Here is a 19,080-nt window from a genome sequence, read left to right as displayed (position 1 = left end):
GCGCCCGATCCGATCCGGGCAGCACCACCGGCCTGCTTGGGAAACTTAGATACTTTTGAGGAAGACATTCCAGTAGGGGAAGAGTCTGAGATGTTTCTGGGGAAGAAATAATGGCCGGAAAATGTTCAAATTGGATGAAAACTACAAACGACTGTTTTTTAAGACATTTAAATTGGAAAGGATGAAGTAAAACTATTTGCAAATGACAACACTGTATAATTAGAAAAGCCTAAGGAAACAAAACCAGTGTAAACAAAACAAAACCTAATTGTTTTTTACCTATTAGAAGAGAAAACTGGAAATTGAAATTTAAAATAAAACCATATAATGCTCATCAGCATTCCAATGAAATATATAAGGATACATTTAACACAACGCTCAAGTCCTATACACTGAAAGCCACATAAATCACTGCCAAGAGAAGTTAAAGACTTAAATAGCTATCCATGTTCACGAATTGGAAGATGACAAGGTTAAAATGTCAGTTCTCTCCAAATCCCAGCAGAATACATATATATTTTTTCAATTTGGCAAGGTAACTCTAAAATTTATACAGAAATACATAGGAAAAGCAATGTTGAGGCACATACATACTTGTTTTCAAGATAGCGTGAAACTACAGTTTGTAAGACGGCGTGGTAGACATAAGGAGAGACAAATCAGTGAAAAAGAATAGAGTCCAGACCCGTAAGTACGCGGTCAACTGATTTTCAACAAAGATGTCAACATGTATCTTGTCAACAAATAGTGCTGAATTAACTGGATAGCCACATGGAAAAATGAACCCTGACACTTGTCTCGCACCATAGGCCAAGTATTAATTTGATATGGATCATAGACCTAGACACAAATGCTAAAACTATAAAACTTACAGAAAAAAAAAAAAAAGAATCATTGTGACCTTGGGGAAGGCAAAGATTTCTTGGATCCAATAACAAAAAAAGCATTAATCATAAAGGAAAAGAAAAGACAGATGGCACGTCATCAAAATATAAAACCTCTGTTATTTCAAAGACACCATTTAAAAGGTGAAGATTTTCACAACACACAATATCTGACAGGGAATTTATATCCAGAATATATAAAGAATCTTACAACTCAATAATATATATATATATATATATATATATATATATATACATATATACATATATATATACATATATATATATATACATATATACATATATATATACATATATACATATATATATATATATAAAGAATCTTATAAATATATTTGATATATAAAGAATATATAAAGAATCTTACAACTCAATAATATAACAAACTGATTTGGGGCACCTGGGTGACTCAGTTGGTTAAGCATCCGACTCTTCAACCCAGCTCAGGTATGATTTCATGGTTCCTAGGATCAAGCCCCCACTGGGCTCTGGGCTGGCAGCATGGAGCCTGCTTGGGATTCTCTCTCTCTCCCCATCTTTGTCTGCACCTCCCCTGCTTGTGCTGTCTCTCTCTCTCTCTCTCAAAATAACTAAATAAAATACTTTTTAAAAATAACAGGGGCGCCTGGGTGGCTCAGTCAGTTAAGCATCTGGCTCTTGGTTTCGGCTCAGGTCATGGTCTCACGCGTTTTGTGAGTTCAAGCCCACATTGGGCCCTGTGCTGACAGTGCAGAGCCTGCTTGGGATTTTCTCTCTCTCTCTCTCTCTGCTCCTCCCCTGCTTGCTTTCTCTGTCTCTCTCGAAATGAATAAACTTCAAAAAAAAAAAATTTAAAAATAACAAACCAGGGCACCCAGGTGGCTCTGTTGGTTGAGCATCCAACTTTGGCTCAGGTCATGATGTCATGGTTCGTGGGTTCAAGCCCCACGTCAGGCTCTGTGCTGACAGCTCTGGAGCCTGCTTCAGATTCTGTCTTCCTCTCTGTCGCCACTCCCTTGTTTGTGCTCTCTCTCTCTAAAATAAACATTTAAAAATTAAAAAAATAAACTGAGTTTTTTTTAAATGAACAAAAGATGTGAACAGATTCTTTGCAGAAAAGATATATAAATAACAATAGTATGCACAAAGACACCCAATCTTATTAGTCATCAGGGAAATGCAAATCAAACCCACAGTAAGGTATCACTACTATTTTAAATGTTGACAAGGATGTGAAGCAATTGGCATTCTCATACATGGCTAAAGAGAATAACACTTGGGAAAACAGTTTGGTAATTTCTTTAAAAAGATCAACATACTCTTGGTTACCATATCACCCAACAATCTCATTACTAGTTATTTAACCAAGAGAACAAAAACAGGTCCCCACAGACTTCGACACAAACGTTCATAACAGCTTTATTCATAGTAACCCCAAACTGAAAATAATCCACATGTCCATCAACAAACAAAATAAAATAAATCACAAAGTGCTATGAGAGTTAAAGAGCCATCAGAAAACATACCGTGTTTGGGGGATCCAAAAAGTCTTTGTGCAAGAAACCACCATTGAATACTTGAAAAATGAGTGTGATTCCGACAAATTGCAAGAGGATATTGCAGGCTGAGGGCTCACCATGAACATGGAGGCAGGACAAAACAAACCTGAGGAAAAGCGAATTGCACATTTTGACTAAACCTTAAAAATATCAGGAGAAAGAATAGAAGAAACATGTTGAGAAACACACTATTTGAAAAGGCAGCAGTGAACTTCTGAAGACTTGTGAAAAGGAAAATCATGTTAAAGAAACCTCTTTTCAAAAGATGAATTAGGCGGCAGGAGATGAAATCAATCGTCTTCTAGGAGGGAAGTAACAAAGGCCAAAACTAGGTTGGTGTGGTCAGTTTCAGCATGAAGACAGGAATGACTGAGGAGACTTCTTGAGACACAATAGAGTCAGGGAAAGATTTTTGTTTATTTGCTGAAGTGAAGGTGCCAGAAAACAGGGAGAGATGGTCTATGCGAAATAGGCTATTTATGAAGCAAGATCCTCTGACTGTGGGGAGATGAGAGATTAAGACAGATGGAGGAATTAGGTTTTGAAAAGAGAAAAGACACTTCTTTCTCAGGAATGAAGGAAATGGAGGTGGAGGTATTCTGAGGTAGGGAACAGAAAGTTGAGGTAGGGAACCTAATTGAAAGTGAGACGTCTTGATAGCAAAGAAGGTTTGGAAAAGCACTTAACATACAACCTTGTGTGATTTATCAAAACATCTTTGATTTTATCAATCCCTGGATTAGTCCTTGCCTTTAGGATAAAAACTGATGACTTAGCTTGATTTTAGAGCTCTCTACCATAACCTGAGCCCAAGGGAGCCAATCAAACATTATCTCTTAGTAGGTATCTGTCCCCAAAATACTGTGATCCAAATAAGCAGGTCTATTCATTGTCCGTAAACTGATCTGGATAAACTTTAATCAAATTTTGCATTCTTTTCATCCTACAAAAGTGCTATTTCCCCTTGTGTAAATTGCATTCACTCTCCAAGGCTGCATTTAAAACCAGTTCTTTCAAGTGGCTTTCCCTGACCACTTCAACTTATATTGAACCCTTTGTTCTTTCCCAGCTAAAACAGTTTGTGTTGATAATGCATCATTCATTTTAGCAGTAAATTATATATTGTCTTCTGTTTTTACTAAACTTATGCTTGCATGTATTTTGTCTGGGAGCAGAATTGCATATCAGAGATCATGAACTCTATTTTTTAAAATCCTTTTCAAAGGCCAATTAGTTTTGCAATTTTTAGCAGCTTTATTGAGATATAACTGACATATAGCATAGTGCATGTATTTAAAGTGTACAACTTCATAAACTTTGACCTACATGTTGTCAATGAAACCTTGACCACAGACAAGATAGTGAACATATCCATCATCTCAAAAAGTTTCTCTGTGTTCCTTTTTCAATGCCCCCCTCCTATCACACCCCACATCGTCCCCAGGCAACCACTGATCAGCTTTCCTTCATTACAGATTAGTTTGCATTTTCACGAATTTTCTATAAATGAAATCATACATTATATACTCTTTTCTGTCTGGCTTATTTTACTCAGAATAATTGTTTTGAGCAGGTCCAGCTTCATGGGCATGCAGCTTCTGCAGTCCCATGGGGTCCTGTGCTCAAAAGGGCCTGGTGCTTGATTTAATGCTGTTTTAATTGAATGCTCTTCTTTCTGTTTTGAAATTCTTAATAATTTGTGAATAAGAGGGACTATATTTTCACTTTGCACTGTGTCCCACAAATTCTGTAGCTGAACCCTAATTTAAGATTCGGGTGATGTATGTCAGTAATTCATTCTCTTATTGCTGAGCAGTATACCTCTGTATGGATATACCACAATTTATTAATCCATTCACCACGTAATTTATTTATCCATTCATGTTTAGATGTTTGGTTCTTTTTTCCCTGTTACAAATAAAGAGGCATGAACATCTTTTAACAAGTCTTTTGTGGAGATACGTTTTCATTTTTCTTAGGTATATACTTAGCAGTGGAGTGACCAGTTCACATATGTATGTCTAACTTTTTAAGAAAACTGCTAAAGTGTTTTCAAAAGTGGTTGTACTATTTTACATTCCAAATAGCTATATTTAAGAGTTTCAGTTGCTCCATATCCTGGCCAATACTTGGTATGGTCAGTCTTAGATTTTTACATACTTTAATAGATGTGTTGTGCTGTCTTACTGTGTTTTTTTTTAAGATGGTTTTATTTATTTGTCTTTAATTTAAAATTGTTTTAATTAATTTTTTTTTTGAGAGAGAGAGAGCATGAGCAGGGGAGAGGGGTAATAGGGAGAGAGAGGGAGAGAGAGCGAGAGCGAGAGCGAGAGCGAGAGCGAGAGTGAGAGAGAGAGAGAGAATCTTAAGCAGGCTTCATGCTCAGTGTGAAGCTTGACACAGGGCTTGATCCCACGACCCTGGGCATGACCTGAGCTGAAATCGAGTCAGACATTCAACCAACTGAGCCCCCCTGGTATCCCTATTTTATTGTGGTTTAAAAATTTTTTTATTAGTTTTCTTTATTTTTGAGAGGCAGAGAGAGACAGAGCACGTGTGGGGGAGGGGCAGAGAGAGAGAGGGAGACACAGAATCAGAAGCAGGCTCCAGGCTCTGAGCGGTCAGCACAAAGACTGATGCGGGGCTTGAACTCATGAACCGTGAGATCATGACTTGAGCCGAAGTTGGTCGCTCAACCATCTGAGCCACCCAGGCGCCCCTTTATTGTGGTTTTAATTTTTCATTTCCCTAGTGACTAATGATGCTGAGCTTCTTTTCATATGCTTATTTTTCAATTGTATATTTCTTAGCTTTAGAGACTTTTCAAATCTATTCCCCATTTTCTTAGCGGTGAAGCTGTGTTCTCAGTAAGTTTTGAGAGTACTTTATAGATTCTGGACATAAGTCTTTTATCAGATATATGATGGGCTAATATTTTCTCCCATTTATGGTTTGCTTTTCATTCTCGTAACAGTGTCTTTCAAACAGTACAAAGTCTTAATTTTGACAGGGTTCTATTTACCAAGTTTTCTCTTTGATAGGTTGTGTTTTTTGGGGTCATATCTAAGAATCTTTGCCTGACCCAAGGTCACAAGAGACTTTGTGCAGTTTTGTTGTGGAAGATTAGTAGTTTGAAATTCTACAGTTAGGCTTTTAATCTACTTTGAGTTAATTTTTGTATATGGTGTGAGATATAGATTGAAGTTCATATTTTTGCTTATTGATAATGTTCAGCACCATTTATTGAGAATCTATCCTTTCTCCACTGAGTTGCCTTTGTACCTTTGTCAAAAATGTGTTGTCTATATATGTATAGTTATATTTCTGAAATGTCTATTCAGTTCCATAGATTTGTCTATCCTTACACAAGTATGATATTATCTTGTCTAGCATAGCTTTTTAAAATTATTATCATAGCTTTATAACAAATCTTAAAATCAGATAGAGTTAGTGACAGTGTTAGTGATGTTAGTGATCTGTCATGCATGTCTTTAGCATTTAGTGATAAAATCTGACTAGGCTTGGTGTGGTTATTTCAATAGGATAAGAGCAATGATATCATTAATGGGAAGTGATATCCTTAATTTAAGAGAAAAAACAATTTCAAATTTTAACCAGTTTTTCTATTTGTAGGTATCACAATAGGAATGGCTACAAGAGGGAAGAAGGCAGTTGGATTCAAGAGTAGAGTATTTGTAAAGCACTACCTAAGTGAGTGATGAATGGAAGGATAGTTAAAAGCAAATACAAAGAAAGAGAATGAGAACTGAAATGTGAAGAATGAGAAACCTCTTCAACACAGAGGAATTAATGTAGAAAATGATAAATTGAGCAATGTAGCTTGGATGGAATATTGGAGTTCATTTGATTTTTTTGATGTGAAAACTGAGGCATCAGTGTTGTTTTTACCTAGAGCTTACCTAGAATCTCCTCAAAAGTAGAATCAATTGTACAAACTTGGTTCTAGGCCACCAGCTGAAAGTCAAATCTTCTTAAGTAAAATCCTTCTGTTCAATAGGTTTACTATTTTACATGAGAACTTCATTCCTGAAGAATTATTTCATACCTGACAAAACTGATCATGAAAATGAAACTAAACACATATGCTATTACAAATATTAATTATGTCAGACTAAACATAATATAAAAATAGTATTTTAATTGTTCCTTTGGGGAACATGTTCTACATATACACAGATATAGTACAGGGAACTTAGGACGAAAATGCCTTTTTTTCTTCCTATCAATGTCCCTAGACATTCTAGTTCCCAGAAATGAACTACCTTCAAAATTGGAGTCACTTGTTTTAAAAGTCTGTGCCTGATTTAAAAAAAAAAAAAATCTGTGTCTTACTTTAATAGGCATGAAAGCCTCTGAAAATTCTTTGAATGGTAAAGGCTGGAGAGGAGCAGATTCCTTAGTGAGGATCTTTTCAAAGATCCTTCAGTATACACCAGCTGCAAACAGAGTCAGCAGAATCACCATAAACCCAGACCAGCTGGTGAGTGTTACTAATCTAGTTACCCAGTCTTTGGCAGTTATTTGGTTAAAGAAAATATATGATCTTTGTAATAGGAAATGGGGCAAAAGTGGAAATGACAAATTGAGGTATAATAAATCAAGGGAGTTTATATTTACTATAAAACTAGGGTTTGTTGTGAAAACGTTATTTATAGACAATGGCATTAGACAGATTGGTCCAATTTGCTCAAAAAGATGTTAAACGAAGAGGCAGCTGTTCCAGAATTATCTATAAGGAGAGACTGGGGCAATCTGGTTGTTGGAGAATGGGTTGAGGCCTTGGTTTTCAAACATTTTTACCTTCACTCATATTTTAAATGATACTCTGAAACTTTTCATCAAAACTATAAATTGTCATGAAGGATAAATTTCTGGTAATTAAAAAAATAGTTTTTAATGTCTATTTGTTTTTTTGAGAGAGACTGAGAGAGAGCACAAGCAGGGGAAGGGCATAGAGGGAGACCCAGAATCTGAAATAGGCTCCAGGCTCTGAACTGTCAGCACACACTCTGACGCAGGGCTTGAACTCACGAACCACAAGATCATGACCTAAGCTGATTAGACACTTAACTCACTGAGCCACCCAGGGGCCCCATTTCTGGTAATCTTCATTGCTTTATTGAGGTCTAATTAACATACAATATCTGTACATATTTAAAATGTGCAATTCAATAAGTATTGACATATATGTGCATCAATGAAACTATTACTACTCTCAAAATAATGAAAATAACTTATCAACCTCCAACTCCCAATTTCCTCATACTCCTTTGTAATCCACAGTGAATTCATGTAGGCCTGAAATTAATTTTGTTGAAGGTTTTTAACAAGCAATTACCTTTCTTTACTAGAAAAAGATCTATTCAAGTTAACTATTTCTTTTTGAGCTTTAGTAATCTGTGCCTTTGAAGGAATTTGTCATTTCCTCTAAGTTACTCAATTTATAGGTATAAAATTCCATTATTATCCTAGTATCTGTAGTATGGTCATTTCCCTCACTCCTGAAATTGGTAATTTGTATCTTTTCATTTTCCTCATCAGTCTGACTATAGTTTTATCTCCAAAAAAACCCTAGTTTTTAGTTTTATTTTTCCTATTGTTTTCCTCTTTGATGTTTATTATTTCCTTTCTCTGCTTACTTTAGGTTTCATTTGCTATTTTTATTAGATTCTTAAAATGAAAGCTGAGATAATTGATGAGACCTTTCTTCTTTTCTAGAAAAATGCTATATTATAAATATCCCTCTAAGTATTGCTTTAAGTGCTTTCCACAAATTTGGATAGGTTTTCATTTTCATGACATTCAAAATACTTTCTAATTTCCAGTTTTATTTCTCCTTTGACCAATGGTTATTTAGAAGGGTGTTATTTTGTTTCCAAATATTTGGTGACTTTTAAGTATTCTTCTATTATTTATTTTCAATTCAATTCCATTGTAATCAGAGAATATACTTGTTTGACTTGAATGCTTTCAGATTTATTGAGATTTGTTTTTTGTATGTCATGGGCACTTGAAAAGAATATTCAGCTCTTGCTGGATGTGGTGTTTGATCAGTTTCAATTAGGTTAAGTTGGTTGATAGTATTGTTCAAGTCTTTACAGCCTTACCCATTTTCTGTCTAGTTGTCCTATCACTGTTGGAACAAGAGAGTTGTAATTTCCAACTATAATTGTGGAATTGTCTGTTTTTCCTTGAAGTTCCATCAGTTTTTGTTTTACGTTCTTTGAAATTCTTTTATTATATGCAAAACCATAGAGGGGATGTTCTATTATTAACCCCTTTTTCATTATAAAATGACATTCTGTATCTCTGGTAATATTCTCTGATCTGAAACCTACTTTGTCTGATATTAATATAGATATCTCAACTCTCTTTTGATTAGTGTTAGCATGGTATATCTTTATATGCCATGATATACTCTTATATTTAAAGGAGTTTTCTTATGGACAGCTAGTTAATTTTGTATTGAATGTTAGACATGGTGTATTTTATCTGGTCCAGTGATGGAATCTTCTGTGTTCCAGCCATGTCTCCGGTAGTCTTCCTTGCAAACTTTTTTAGCCTTGGCCCCTCTCAGCTGTTTCCTCATCTCAAGAAGACTAATGCTGTATGTGATGGCCTTGAAAAATCAGTCTAGTAAGCTAGGGCAATCATAAGGCTTTCTTCATTTGTGTCCCATCTCCCACTGATCATTGCCCTTTGTTGTTTGATGTCCAGTGTCATAAGAACTGTTGTTCATACATTTTGTCCAGTTCAGTTGTTTCAGGCAGGAAGATAAATCTAGCCTGTGTTACTCCATCTAGACCAGAGGTGAAGTCTGAGATCTATATTCTTTTTATTTTTTTCTTGACTTTAGTACTAACGCCACCATAATATTTACTGTAGTATGAAATGGATATTCTTGTATTGTTTATCATAGAAACACCATTTTCCTTCACCATTAGGTAAGATGTTAGCTCTAAGTTTTTCAAAGATGCCCTTTGTCAGGTTGAGAAAGGTTTCTTCTATTCTTTGCTGAGTTTTTTTTTTTTTTTTAACGTTTATTTATTTTTGAGAGAGAGAGAGACAGAGCATGAACGGGGGGAGGGTCAGAGAGAGGGAGACACAGAATCCGAAACAGGCTCCAGGCTCTGAGCTGTCAGCACAGAGCCCGACGCGGGGCTCGAACTCACGGACCGTGAGATCACGACCTGAGCCGAAGTTGGCCGCTTAACCGACTGAGCCACCCAGGCGCCCTCTTTGCTGAGTTTTTATCACAAAGGCTTTTGAATTTTCTCAGATATTTTCCTGCGTCTATTATCTCATATGGTTTTTCTCTTACATTCTGTTAAAATGGTGAACCCTGTTGATTTTCAAAAGCTCAAGTAAGTTTGTATTCCTAGGATACACTCTGGTAATGATACATTTTTGTTTCTATATATTGCTGTAAATCTCTATTTTTTTTTTCCAATAATGTAAATCTCTATTTTTAAAGAATTATTATATTATGTTAATGAAAGATATTGAAGTTTTCTTATAATATGTCATTTGATTTTGCTATCAGGATAATGTTGGTCTCATAAAATAAGTATGAAACTGTCCTTCATGTGTATTTTCTAAAGATTTTGTATAGATTTGAGATTATTTCTTCCTAACAAGTTTGATGAATTAGGATTAACTACTGAATTCATGGGCCTGAAGGTTTTTGTGGAGAGTTTTTAAGAATTTAATTTCTATTATTGATATATATCTTTTCAGGTTTGCTGTTTCTTTTTGACCCAGTTGTGCCCATTTGTATCTCTCAAGGGTTTTTTGTTTTGTTTTGTTTTTTTCCATTCAAACTATGTTCTCAAATGTATTGGCATAGAGTTTAAGAATATTCTTTTATGGGTGTTTTAATTTAATATCACTTAATTCCTGTGATGTTTTAATTACAGGGTATGTAGTCGTGTTGCTTCTTTCAATCCGTATACTGGTAATTTGCATGTTTCCTCTTTATCCTTTGATCTAGGTAGAGTTTTATCCATTTTATTAACCTTTTTAGAGGCTTAAGTTTTGGTTTCATTGATTTTCCCTTTGTGTTTTATTTCATTGGTTCCTGGTTTTATCTTTATTATTTCCTTTTTTCTAATTAGTTTGACTTCTTCTTTACCTTAAGGGATTAATGTTGGATTTTCTTTTCTATTATATAATGCTTAAAGTATTCCTCTAAACAACATAACTGCATCGCACAATTTTGACATGTTGTGTTTTCACTTTCATCCAGTTCAAAATATTTTCTGATTTTTCTGATTTTCTGATTTTTCTTTATAACTGCATGGGTCAATTTTTACATAAGTTGCAATTTTCCAGGTAACTTTGTCTTATAATCCTAAATTAATTCTGTTTTAGTCAAGGAACAAAATCTGTATGATTTTATCTTTTAAATTATATGGAGTCATTTTAAGGCCCAGCATATTGTTAATGTTCAGTGTCCACTTGACAAAAATGCTTGACTTGCAGGGCCATTATAAAAGTCACTTAGGTCAAGTTAATTAATAAGTTGAGTAATTAATGAGTAAGTAATTACTAATTTTCTATTTGTTCTATCTTTATCTGAGAGGAGTGTTAAAATAGCCAACAGATACTATGGATGTATCTATTTTTCCTTTCAGTTTTGTAAGTTTTGTTTCCTTTTTTTCCCCAAATTCTGTCATTATGTTGATACATATTTAATACAATTATGTCTTCTTGGTTAACCGATCCCTTCATCCCTATGAAATGTCATTCATTATCCCTGGAAGTTTCTGGTTTTCAGTTTATTTGGTCAGATATTAATACAACCAGAGATTTCTTTAGTATTTTCAAAATACATCATTTTCCATTCATTTACTTTTAACCTACCTTTGTCTTTATTTTTAAAGCAAGTTTCTTATATCATACATCATATAGTTGGATCTTGCTTTTTTTTTAAATCCACTCTGACAATTTCTATATTTTAATTGGAACATTTTGATCTTTTATATTTAGTGTAGTTATTTATATGGTTGGATTTAAACTATTTGTTTTCTATTTGTCCCATTTGGGTTTTTTTCCCTTCCTTTACTGCCTTTTAAAAAATTATTTGAATTAAAAATTTTTCATTTATTTCTATCATTGTCTATATTCTTTTGATTTTCTCTGGGGGGGGCTATGGCTCTAGGACTTAAGGTATGTTTTAATGTTTTTTATTTATTTTTGAGAGAGAGAGAGAGAAAGAGAGAAGAGTGTGAGCAGGGGAAGGTCAGAAAGAGAGGGAGACACAGAATCTGGGCTGTCTGCACAGACCCCAACGCAGGGCTTGAACTCATGAACTGCAAGATCATGACCTGAGCAAAGTTGGACGCTTAACTGAATGAGCTGGCCAGGTGCTTCCCCCCGCCCCCAAGGTATGTGTTTTTAACTTTTCACAATCTCTTTTCAAATAATATTTATACTACTTTATATGTAACATAAGGACTCTTTCAACACTACATTTCTATTTTCCTCCTGCCATCCTTTGCGCTATTTTCATTTATTTTATTTCTACCTGTGTTATCAACTCCAAAATATACAGTTGATATTTTTGTTTTCAAAGAAATTTTTAAAAAGTAGAAATATCCTTTATATTTATTCACACATGACCATTCTGATGTTCTATGAAGATTTAGATCATAGATACCATACTCCTTTTGCCTAAAATTATTTTCATTTGTATGTTTTAACACTTTTCATTGTGTAGGTTTGCTGGTGATGAGGGTTTTTTAATGTAAGTATTTATTTCACCTTCATTTTTGAAAAACATTTTGTTGACAGAATTCTAGGTTGACAATTTTAAATTTCAGGACTTTAAAGGTACTGTTCCACTGTATTTTTTTTTTTTTATCTTGCATGGTTTGATTAGAAGTCTACTATAATTTTTTTATTCCTTTTTATGTCTTTTTGTTTTCCACACACTTTTAAGATCTTCTCTTTATCACTGATTTTCACTAATTTGATCATGTTGTACCTTGGTGTCATTTTTTATTATTGTTAGTTATGATTGGGATTCACTCATATTCTCAGATCTGTGGAGATAAAATTTTCATTAATTTAGAGGAAAATTGGACATTTGAAAAATTTTCCCCCTTTTTCTTACTTGCTATGAGACTATACACATTGTACTTTCATATATAATACTTTCATATTTTCATATACTTTCATATTGAGGTTCTGTTAATATTTTTTTTTCTTTTTCTTCTATGTACTTCAATTTGTAACCTTTCTGTTGATCTGTCTTTAAATTTCTGTATCTTTTCTTCTGCAGTGTCTAATCTGTTAATCCTGAGTTTCATCTTGGTATTATATTTTTGTAGAATTTCCATTGGCTTCTTTTTGATATCTGATAACTTTTATTTTCTCTCATTATGTTCATCTGTTTTTAAATCATTAAGTTTATTGACCATAGTTATAATAGTTCTTTAAACATTTCCATGTGTTAGTTCAATTGTCTATTTAATTTCTGGATCTGTTTCTATGGACTGATTGCCCCTACTGGTTATTAGTCACATTTGACTGGGCCTTCATGTGTCCAGTAGGTTTTCTTGGAGTCTAGCCATTTTATATATTTGAATGTTGTATTTTAGAAGAGGGGGGTGGGGGGAGCATTCCTTTTAATTTCATACTTTGTTTTATCCTTCATTTAGGTCATGTCTTGATCTTTTCAAGAAGTACCATTTAAGCTTTTTTGGAGCAGATAAAGAGTAGCCTTTTCTTTTAGGCTACTACCCATTACTAAGACATTACTTTTTTGTGGTTATTTATTAAATACTCAATATATTCAATTGGGTTTCTTCAGACTTTGAGAACCCAAATGCTTCCCATACTTGTACAAACTCTTGGGATTTTTCAGATTTTGGTTCCCTGGAAATAGCTTTTTCCTTGAAAGTTCCAGCATACAGCTAGACTTGTAGAGCTCTACCTGACCCATGACTAGATTAGCATTCAACCATAATCTCAAGGGGACTCCTGTGCAGATTTCTAGAGCTCTTTTTCTACATAGTACCCTCCTAGTATTCTGTCCTCCAAACTCTAGCCCCTTAGCCTACCTAAACTCGGATTTTTCTCTCTTTAATACAATAAGACTATTTGGTTCCTTTTGGGTTCCCCTTCCTATAGCATAGTCCAGAAACTGACTCTAGGCAGAAAGCTGTAGCAATTGCAGGGCTCCCTTTTCCCAATTGCATGTTCCCTTTCTCCCTGGGATTATAGTCTGTTGTCTCATGTTTGAAATCAATTGTTTCATATATTTTATTCAGTGTTCTGTTTGGTTATGGTAAAAAGATTAGTCCACGTCCTGTTACTCCCTCATGGCTGATGAGTATACCATTGGAAATATGCTACTTTAATCATGACAAATTTTATTTCTTTAGCATATTTAACATGTATTTATGGGACACCTACCATGGAAATGTCGAGATAAGTAAGTCACAGACGAAAGCTATACAAACAAGTAAAATGTTACACTATTGTGGTAGCTTTCAAATATAGTCCCTGAATTCTTAAATAGACCTTCCATCAAGAATTGGGTTTCGGGCACCTGGGTGGCTCAGTCGGTTAAGCATCTGACTTTGGCTCAGGTCATGATCTCACTCATGGCTCATGAGTTTGAGCCCTGTGTCAGGTTCTGTGCTGACAGCTCAGAGTCTGGAGCCTGCCCTAGATTCTGCATCTCCCTCTCTCTCTGCTCCTCTCCTGATCATGCTCTGTCTCTCTTTGTCTCTCTCTCAAAAGTAAATAGATATCTTTGAAAAAAAATTTTTTAAAAAATTTTTTTAACGTTTATTTATTTTTGAGACAGAGAGAGACAGAGCATGAATGGGGGAGGGGCAGAGAGAGAGGGAGACACAGAATTGGAAGCAGGCTCCAGGCTCTGAGCCATCAGCCCAGAGCCTGATGTGGGGCTCGAACTCACAGACCGCGAGATCGTGACCTGAGCTGAAGTTGGACGCCCAACCAACTGAGCCACCCAGGCGCCCCTGAAAAAATTTTTTAAAAATTGGGTTTTATTTCCTGTGCCTTTTACTATAGACATTGTGACTGTTTGTCCAATAGAATATGACTGATATGATGTTGTGCCCCTTACCTACCTCAGGTCTTCGTATCTCTTGGAATGCTTGGTCCAATATGTTGGGAGAAAAAGGAGACACACAGGAGGTCCCATGTAGTTCTAGCTGACAGCCCCAGTGACCTAGCCAACTGCCAGCGTCAATTGCCAGACATGTAAGTGCAAAAGCTTTCCAGTGATTGCAACCCCAAGGTGTAGGATCATTCCAGACTTTGAGGCACCCCTGCTGACACTGTGTGGAAGAGAAGGAATCTGTGCCTGCAGAACACTGACTAAATTTCTGATTTGTAATCAAAGAAAGGATTATCGTTGCCTTAACAAGACTTTGGAGTGGTTTTTATATAAAGACACCTGGAATAAATATAACACCACTAAGTGCTGTGACAGAGGTTGCCAATAACCAACTAATTAACATGTATTTATCATGTGCCTATTATTGGTCAGGTACTGAGTACAGAAAGCTCAGAAAGGGAAGTGAAATCTGAGAAGAGGTTTAGAGAAGTTATAGAATCAGAGCGGAAAAGGCAGAAAAACTTGCTTGTTTGAAGATAGGGAAACCATGGAACATCAGAAATGTTAGAGGAGAGGCTATGAAAAAAGACTGAAGAGATGAGATACTCAGGGGCCACTTCAGCAAGGATATACTTACTAAAGAATCAGAATTTAATCCTGAAGGTAGGAGACTACTCTGCATACCTGTAATCATGGAATTACTTAATGACTATTCTCCAAACAGGAGATACTCCAAATAGCAGATACTCCAAAAGAGGTTATCTCATATACAGCATTTATCCTTATGTTATTTCCAGCATACAGAATGGTACCTTGCACACATAAAGTGTTAATAAATATGTACTGAACGACTGAAGAACGGATATGAGAATTCCATAGGAATGACACAATCAGGTTTGTGTGTTAGAAAAAATCATTCCAGCAGGGGTTTGGAGAATGGTTTGGAGATAGGTAGGTGTATCAGTCAACTATGGTGCTGTAAGAAATGATCATAGATTGGGAAGCTTAAACAACAAATTTGTTTTTGGAGGCTGGAAATCTGAGATCAGGAGGCCAGCATGCTCAGGTTCTGGTGAGAACTCTGTTTCCAGCTCCCTTCCGTGTCCTCACAAGACAGAGGAAGCTCCCTCTTGCCTATTCTTAAAAAGGGCACTAATCCCCTGGGGCACCTGGGGGCACTCAGTCGGTTAAGCGTCCAACTTCCGCTCGGGTCATGAGCTCACGAGTTCTTGAGTTCAAGCTCTGCGTCCAGCTCTGTGCTGACAGCTCAGAGCCTGGAGCCTGCTTCCGATTCTGCGTCTCCCCCTCTCTCTGCCCCTCCCCCTGCTCGTACTATCTCTTTCCCTCAAGATAAATGAACGTTAAAAAAATTTTTTTTAAAAAGGGCACTAATCCCATCATGAGGGCCCCACCCTCAGGACCTCATCTAAACCTAATTACTGAATTATCTACCAAAGGCTTCATCTCCAAATGCCATCACATTTCGGGGTAGGGCTTTAACATGAATTTGGGTGGGATGCAAATCAATCCATAACAGTAAGAAAGTAGAAAAACATAGGAGGTGGATGTAATAATTCATCTAAGAGATGATGAGGGTGTGAACTAGTGTGAATAATCTTTCTGGGATATTTCTTTTCCTAAACTTTAAAATTATAGATATCCCCTGGAACAACTCCATTTGCACATTGCTATCATTTTTTACTGTAGAAGAATTTTCAATGTCACACCAAAAAGAAAAGGAACTAATATTTTAAAATTAACCACAGAATTTATTAAACCCATGTATTATAGAAATTATATGTAATTTCTAGATTTTAAAAATCTTGGTAATCTTAAAAGTGCCAACTCCTGCAGTTTCAATGTTTTAAGGGATAACAACAGAAAGCTAACCTCAAAATACAAACCCATTTAACTTTTTATATTTGACTTTTATGTTAAGCATGACAATATTAAAATTTCTACATTTAAAAATGTCTATTATTTATAGCATATAAATTATAAAGGTCCCAAATAGCTGAAGGAATTCTTTTAGGTCAGAAGACAAGGATAATGGTATCAAGACTAACTAATTCCTTCACTATTCCCAGTGCTTTCACATACTGATGATCAAGGCTCACACAATTTGATCACTAGCTTATTGCCAGCAACACAGCAACTCAGTCTCCTTATTGCAGCACAAAGCACGTCCAAACGCATTTTTATAAATATTTGGCTTTGATGCAGGGCGATTATGGTAATGTGCCCCAGACACTGCGCAGGACCTTAAGATGGACAAGCTGTCACTTGATTCTATCAGATTAGTCACCAAGAACCGGTTTTAGAGAGAATGTTCTGCTTTTCCTATCAATAGTGATGTTTTAGAATAATTTTATACTTGCCATCATGAAACACAAACAAGCTTTCGGTACTGGCTCCTCAAGATGTTAAGAAGTGGTATTACTAATATGCTACATTTTTTACACTGTTGTGTTTTAACTCTTTTTCGGCTTCTGAAAGAAATAGAGGCTCATCGTGAAAATATTTGGAAAACATAACATGCACAAAGAAGAAATTATCATCTCAAATCTTACCACTCAGAGACAGCCCTGTCATAATAGTCTCATGTATTTCAGGCTTTAAAAATTGGGTGTATTCTGTAATTTTACGCGTTTTTGTAACCCGCTTTTAAGAACTTATGTATCTGGGGGCGCCTGGGTGGCTCAGTCGGTTAAGCGTCCGACTTCGGCTCAGGTCATGATCTTACTGTCCGTGAGTTCGAGCCCCACGTCGGGCTCTGTGCTGGCAGCTCAGAGCCTGGAGCCTGCTTCCGATTCTGCCTCTCCCTCTCTCTCTAACCCTCCCCTGCTCATGCTCTGTCTCTCTCTGTCTCAAAAATAAATAAAACATAAAAAAAAAATTTTTAAAAAGAACTTATGTATCTGGATGTCTTTCTACGTAAATACACATCTACATCATCACCTCGGACGGCTGCGGAGTTTCTACATCGTGTGTACTATGATTTGCTTGACCAATATTAATTACAATGATTACTTACATTTATTTAGTGCTTACTACATGCTAGGCACCTAAGGGTTTGGTTTGTATTCATCCATTCCATGCTCACAACCCTATGGTTGTTCCTGCTTCTCACAGATGAGAAAATAAAATTGAAGCACCAGGAGGTGATGTAATTTATATTGGGCATTTTAGTGGTGAACGACGCTTTGATATCAGAAGCCACGTTGCCACGCACACCGTTGTTCGTGTTCTTCAAGACTGTCTTCAGGATAAATTGTACAAAGTAGAATTGCTGGGTCCAAAGGTGTTCCTACTTTTGTAACATCCTTTCAAACAGTTCCTTTAGGAAGACTGTATTAATTTAGCCTTCAGTCCCTGTCTGAATGGGCGCAAGGTATCCGGACGCTACTTGAATTTGCGTTTTTCACTTTCAGAAGTGAGATTTCATTCGCCACGGATTTTTGTAAGCCCGCCTTGCATAGTGATCCCGTCGCCGACAAGTTGGAAATATTTGTTTACACGCTACGTGTGTTAAGGGCTCTAACCGGCGGTACGATTCACAGAATTCCAATTTATGCGCAAGCTGCTCTTTAAGTTGGTTCCAAGTGGGACACAAAACCCCCGGAAGCTGCTTAAAATTTCTACGTGACATAAACACAATTTGTTAAAGACTTAAAAATAAAGTCACCAAGTCAACATTCTGTGGTGCTAGGAATCCCTCATCAATTTCTAGCTCCATTTCTCAGTTGGTTTTGGTTTGGATTTTTTTTTTTTTTTTGGCTGGGTCTGGGAAGCGGGGCGAGGACGGCTCTCGCAGACATTCCTGGGGCGTGAAACTGATTTTCCAATCGCCACAACTGCTCAGTGACTGCACAGTTCGTCAGGCGCGCCAACGCCCAGCTAGAAGTGCTTTCCACAGAGACTCAGAAGCCAGGCGTCCGGGGACTCTCGGGAAGGTGCCAGCGTTACCTCAGCCTCTCCGAGGGAGCCGCGCGCCCTGACACTCCCCTCTTTGAGGATTCGGGCCAATCGGTTCAGCTCACATGACTTCATCCAAGCAAGTTTCTTGTCACCTCGGGCAGCGAACTGAACTCACGGCTTTTTGACTTAGCTGACCCCCAACGAAGGAGTTTCCGTTCCCCCTCAAGAGGGACTATAAAATCATGACAACTGACTGAGCCAGGGCCGGGCACGGGGTCTGGCTCAATCCTCACGCGACCCTTTTTCTTTCTCGGTCTCTGATTCACGCCTGGGCTCGGTAGTCGTCTTCGGCGCGCCTGGAGGACCCCGTCCTCCGGAGACTCCTGGCCAAAGCAAAAGCAGAAAACACTGGCATTATTCCTACTCTCGCGCACGACCGATCGAAAGTGGGGGTCCGGGAGAGGGGATTCTTTGGTGGGACCTGATTTGGCGGGACAGGTTCCGGGCAGGTCCTGAGCAGGCAGCGCCGAGGTCGCCTAGGTTCCCGACAGGCTCCGCGCGGCGGGGGCCTTGCCTGCGCCCCCGCTGTTGCCGCCGCCGCCGC

The 19,080-nt window shown here is 36.9% G+C and overlaps 1 long non-coding RNA gene across 2 annotated transcripts; it reads right to left on the bottom strand.

Moving 5' to 3' along the window:
- Nucleotides 1–1,282: 1,282 nt before the first annotated feature.
- Nucleotides 1,283–19,050, bottom strand: LOC131483538 (uncharacterized). 2 transcript variants are annotated; one of them, XR_009247758.1, is made up of 3 exons: nucleotides 17,593–19,050; nucleotides 2,407–2,549; nucleotides 1,283–1,917 (listed from the first exon to the last, which is right to left on the bottom strand). It is a non-coding gene; the product is annotated as an uncharacterized LOC131483538 (long non-coding RNA). The 2 variants fall into 2 exon arrangements; XR_009247759.1 differs by having other exon boundaries at nucleotides 1,283–1,919; nucleotides 2,411–2,549.
- Nucleotides 19,051–19,080: the final 30 nt, after the last annotated feature.

Source organism: Neofelis nebulosa, chromosome 8 (genome assembly GCF_028018385.1).
Source record: "Neofelis nebulosa isolate mNeoNeb1 chromosome 8, mNeoNeb1.pri, whole genome shotgun sequence".
NCBI lineage: Eukaryota > Metazoa > Chordata > Mammalia > Carnivora > Felidae > Neofelis > Neofelis nebulosa.
Note: the sequence above shows the minus strand (reverse complement) of the source record. Positions and strands in the feature narration are given on the sequence as shown.